Source organism: Thamnophis sirtalis, unplaced genomic scaffold (assembly GCF_051295495.1).
Source record: "Thamnophis sirtalis isolate CommonGarterSnake01/CBP01778 unplaced genomic scaffold, rThaSir2_p1.2 scaffold_5, whole genome shotgun sequence".
NCBI lineage: Eukaryota > Metazoa > Chordata > Lepidosauria > Squamata > Natricidae > Thamnophis > Thamnophis sirtalis.
The window spans coordinates 11,996,111-12,002,110 of record NW_028261385.1 but is presented as its reverse complement, the minus strand read 5'-3'; positions in this window follow the sequence as shown (position 1 = coordinate 12,002,110).

Here is a 6,000-nt window from a genome sequence, read left to right as displayed (position 1 = left end):
AACAAGGATTTTTGAAAAATGGATTCAGGGGATTCCTAGGAAGTGGGAATCTTAAAAAGCTTTTCAAATTTGGATTGGCGGTACGGTAAACCTGATTCATCCCAGCAAAGGGTGTGCCTTCCCTGATATTTGCTCACGCTCTTTGCTTTACTGTCTCTCCTTGAACGATCTTGAATTTCCTGAAATGGTTTAGGGAGAACTGACAAACCGGGTTCTCTGTCTATTGTCATGCCTGTGTGTTCAGGTGCGCCGATGAAATTATCTTGACCCAGAGACCTCCTTGGGGGGAAAAGGAACATCACATAAGCCACTGTGACTTTCAAGAGCCTCCGTAAATCCAGTAAACACAGATGGCAGATATAGATTGAATAAAGATATATAAAAAGGCAAAGGTAAAGGTTCCTCTCGCACATATGTGCTCGTTGTTCCCGACTTTAGGGGACGGTTCTCATCTCCGTTTCAAAGCCGAAGAGCCAGCACTGTCCGAAGACGTCTCCATGGTCATGTGGCTGGCATATCTTAATGCGAAGGCACACAGAACGCTGTTATCTTCCCACCAAAGTGGCTCCTATTTTTCTACTTGCATTTTTAGTTTGGTTTTTTTTTGTTGAATTTTTATTTTATACACATAAGCACATCAACAGAACATATAAACACATTAACAAAAATAACCACATAACTTAAAAACAACATAGGAACAATAAGTTCCATCGTATATCATACAGCAGTTCCGAATCAGTTTCTTTGCAGTTAGTGTTTTCCCTTCTGTACATTTCTATCTTGCGTTCATAATCTCGTTATTCATTATCCATTTTTATATACATTTCTTTATTTATTTATACTTAGCTACTTATGATCAAGTATTATTTACCTATATTGTGCTTTATATTTTTACTGTCATTTATTCTCTTACATACAAGTTATAGGTATATGTTCACATAGTTATTCTTTTTCTTTGCCATTCTTATATTATTATTATTCCATTTAAAAGGTTATAAGGTAAATTTGGAATGTATTGTTTACCATCCTTCACACCTGCTATGACACCATCTTATTTTCTCTTTCTTTTCTTTTCTCCCTCCCTTCCTTCTCTACTTCCTTCCTTCCTCCTCTCCCTCCCCTTCTTCCTTCCCTTCCCTTCCCTTTTGACGTGCTTTCGAACTGCTAGGTTGGCAGAAGCTGGGATAAATAACAGGACACACAGCACTATGGAGTGGAGCAAAGGTGGATTGCTATTGGCTTGGACTGGTTCGGTCAAACCGGTAATAACTTGGCAGCCTGGGCCGCTGGAACCAGCAGTGACCCATGCCTGCCACGCCCACAAACCAGTTCCCCTTCAGCAGCGCCATCTTGATTTTTGGTTCTGCGCATGTGCAGAACAATTTTCGCTGTAAAAATTTATTTTTTTCCTTTCGTAACATTTTGCGCATGCACAGACCTTTTTAGATGCGAATGCCCATTTGGCATGTGCACGAGCGAAGTGATCACGCACACGCAAAAATTTTTGATCGTGCAAAATTTTTGGATCGTGCAAAAATTTTTGCACGCGGAATGCCAGCAGTAACCCACCCTGGAACAGAGGGCAAAACAAATGACTACTACAGGTAGTCCTTACAGCCATTCGTTTAATGACCGTTCAAAGTTACAACAGCCCTGAAAAAAAGTGACTTATGACCATTTTTCACACTTATGAATTTTGCAGCATCCACACAGCATGCGATCAAACTTTGGTCGCTTGGCAACTGGCATGAACAATATTTATGATGGCTGCAGTGTCCTGTGTGGTCATGTGATCCCCTTTTGCGACCTTCTGACAAGAAATTCAATGGGGAAGCAAGATTCACTTAACAACCGTGTTATCAACTTAACATCTGCAATGATTCTCTTAACAACTGTGACAAGAAAGGTTATAAAATGAGAGAAAACTCACTTAACACAAAAATTGTTTTGTCATGACACCAACTGACCTCATGTAGTTCTTTAAACTATAATATGGTGTACTAGGTTTTTGGTGATATAAATATATTAAAATCCTTGACTTACAACCACAATTGGGCCACAGTTCTGTGGCTAAGCAAGGCAGTTGTTAAGTGAGGAGCACCTGATTTTATGACCTTTTTGCCATGGTTGTTAAGTGAATCACAGTAGTTGTTAAGCGACACACACAGTCACTAAGCAAATCCAGCTTCCCTCATTGAGTTTTTTTTTGTCAGAAATTGATTGGGAAGGACGCAAATGGTGATCATGTGACTCTTGGGCACTGCCGCCATCTTAAAGACATGCCAGTTGCCAAGCAACCAAATTCTGATCATGTGACCCATGGGGATGCTGCAACAGTCATAAGTGTGAGAACCGGTTGTAGGTTGCTTTTTTTCAGTGCTGTGATAACTGGTCACAATGAATAAGTTGGGGAACATCTGGATATGAAATCAGCCTTTACTGATTATAAACCATGATTTATTGCTTTTTCATTCAATAGATCCATGATAGCGAACCGATGGCACACGTGCCACAGGTGGCATGCGGAGCCATTTGTTAGGGCACGTGAGGCATTGCCCTGTCAGCTCCAGTGTGCATGCGTACGCTCTCCAGCTAACTTTGGCCTTCTTTTAAGGCTGTTTCTTTTAAGCGCGAAAAACATGCCTTACGGGCAAATTGGAAGTTCAGGAACGGACTTCCGGTTTGCTTGTAGGGCCGTTTTTTGCCCTCCAGAGCCTTCAAGAGGCTTCCCTAAAGGCTCCGGAGGGCAAAAACCGACCCTATGACCAAACCGGAAATTACGGTTCCCGAACTTCTGGGTAGTCTATAAAGCCATTTTTCGCCCTCCAGAGGCTTCAGGGAACGTCCTTAAGCCTCCAGAGGGCCTCTTGTGGGGTGTGGGGAGGCTCTCTCTCTCCAGGCTCCTAGAAAGCCTCTGGAGACTGGGGAGGGCGAAAAAAGCATGCCAAAAGCAAGGGGAGTAGTGCTGGGGAAGGTCTCACGCATAGCATTATGGGTGTGGGCACGCTTGTGCATGACCCCTCTGCTCTCTCCCCGCTTTTGGCACACAATCCAAAAACAGTTAGCCATCACTGCAATAGATCATGAATAAATAAGCCACTGCTTCATCTGACAATTAATCTTGGTTTATATGTGAAAATAACCTGTGTGTGCCATTGGTGGGTTCTGGATTCTATTGCAACCAGTATGGTTGCAACATGGCCTAGCGTCCATTACATGAATGCACGCATATGCGTCCTTACCTTTTGTGACGCCTCCGCGAACCTCTGCGACACTCCAGCTGCTCGGCGGAGCATTGTGCAGCACCATGCGCTCTGTGCACATGCGGGGAAGCGCCGAAGAGCTCAAATACAGGTAAGGAGCTCGGACGGGCAGGTGGGCCCTCCGGAGCACCATACCGGAATGGTACTCGGTGCTCCAGGCAGGCACCAGCATGCCCATACCGGGGCGTACCACCTGCAACCCACCACTGGTGTATGCCGAACATCTCATAAGTCTTCAGAATTGTTCAAGTTGTCCTCAACTTACGACAGTTCATTTAGTGACCGTTCGAAGTTATTTTTTGCACTGCAAAAAGCGACACAGCCATTTTTCATATATGTGACCACTGCAGCATCCCCTTGGTCACGTGATTTACATTCCGGCGTTTGACAACTGGTTCATATTTGTGACGGTTGCAGGGTCCCACATGATCCCCTTGAGTGACCTTTTGACAAGCAAAATCAATGAGGAAACCAGATTCACTTAACAACCGTGCGATTCACTTAACCACTGCAGTGATTCACTTAAGGACTGTGTCAAAAAAAAAGTGAGGCAAAACTCACTTAACAAACATTTCACTTAGCGACAGAAAATGTTGGGCTCAACTGAGGTCGTAAGTCGAGGACTAGCTCAATTTGAAGCCATCCCAAATTCTCTTAACTGGAAATTCGGGGTGGCTTCAGATACAAGTAGCTTAAGGGACTTGAATCCCGATGTTCTTGTGCTCTGTGAAAGCGAAATGAGAGTTTATAAAATGATCCTGAGAGAGAACGAGGGAGGGGCACTAGAATCCAGAAACAAAATTCTGAATTAACCCCAAAAGATACACAAAGAGATCCCGGAGAGGACTACAAGTACAGCGATGGCATGAAAAGGCTTGCCTTCTGCCACTCCTAAGGCAGGCCCAACAGATCCACCCCTTAGAATTGAGAATGATTGATAATTAACTTCGGTTAGCTAACACAGATTCTCACTGGAGCTCGGAGCTGTGTTATTCCCAGATTGATTTGCGTCAATCATTCCTTTGTGAAGTCAGTGGCGTGCTTAATTTTTCTTAGAAATGCGAACTTGCCCCCAGCGGTAGGAGCCTTTGAGGGGTGTGTGTGAGGGGATGGAGGGGGGGGGGTGGTCAATAGGAAATCCATGGAAGGATTGGATGTACTACTAGAACACGACAAATTTGCCATTTTAGTATGGAAATTTGTATGGAAATTTGAGTATGGAAAAGAACACGAGGCAGACCCAGAATAAGATGGAGAGACAATATCAGAGAGACACTACAACGGCATCAAATAACAGTGACTGAGGCCACCAGATATGGGGGGGAGGAGGAGGAGGAAGAGGAGGAGGAGGGGGAAGGAGGAGGAGGAGGAAGAGGGGGAGGAGGAGGAAGAGGAGGAGGGGAAGGAGGAGGGGGAGGAAGAGGGGGAGGAAGAGGAGGGAGAAGGAGGAGGAGGAAGAGGGGAGGAGGAAGAGGGGGAAGGAGGAGGAGGAAGAGGGGGAAAAGGAGGAGGAGGAGGTGGAAGGAGGAGGAGGAAGAGGGGAGGAGGAGGAGGGGAAGGAGGAGGAGGAAGAGGGGAGGAGGAGGAGGGGAAGGAGGAGGAGGAAGAGGGGGGAATGGGAGAAGGAAGAGGGGGAAGGAGGAGGGGGAGGAAGAGGGGGAGGAAGAGGAGGAAGAGGAGGGGGAAGGAGGAGGAGGAAAGGGGGGAAGGAGGAAGAGGGGGGAAGGAGGAGGAGGAAGAGGGGGAAAAGGAGGAGGAGGAGGGGGAAGGAGGAGGAGGAAGAGGGGGAGGAGGAGGGGGGAGGAGGAGGAGGGAGGAGGAAGAGGAGGGGGGAGGAGGAGGAGGGGGAGGAAGAGGAGGAGGAGGAGGAGGAGGAGGAATAGAAATTTGATTCCTGAGTTTGTCTCCCTAACAGTTACTTAGCTTTGTCTAACCTGGTAACTTCCAGAAAGTTCTTCTAGATTAGGAACTCTTGTTATTTCCAATCGACAGAACCAAACGCAGATGTGGCTGGGCAATATGGGATTCGTAGTCCAATGCCTGGTTTCCAGAAAGCTGCATTACACTTTATTACAGTATAACTGAATGGCAATAAGACTATTTCTTTTGGGTTTTTTTTTTTTTTAGTTTTAATTTAAAAAAATTATTTCTCTCTCCTGAGAGGAGAGGATTCAGGATTCTGTAGTCACACCTGTCCCGCCATAAGCTACAAATACTCCTCGGCTTATGATCAGTCACTAAGTGGCCATTTGAAGTTACGATGGACCTCTTCGGGGCTATTTACAATTTAGTTCTAAAGTTCCAATAGCAAGTTTCCCTCGTATTCGTGTGAATATATTTTGTACACTCAGCAAAAAGTCCTTATTTATGGCTTTTTGTAGCATAGCACAGTCACAAGATGGCATTTTATGATGTTTTTGGCAAAAAACATCATTTACTTCCAGTTTTGGGCAAAACTAGCCTATGTTTTTTTTTTTACAACTGTAAACATAAATGATTTACACACACACACACACATACACACACACCATAAAAGCAGGCTGGTCACATGACAAGCCACTTTTCGACCCATCATGGCTGGCTCCATTATGGTCACAAGTTGAGGACCTACCTCTATGTAGCCAGCCAGCTACATTGTAAGAAAACAATCTGAAGCTTTAATGGCACAGTGGTTAGAGTGCAGTATTGCAAATAAACTCTGCCCGCTCCCACAAGTTCAATCCCGACCGGGTCAAGG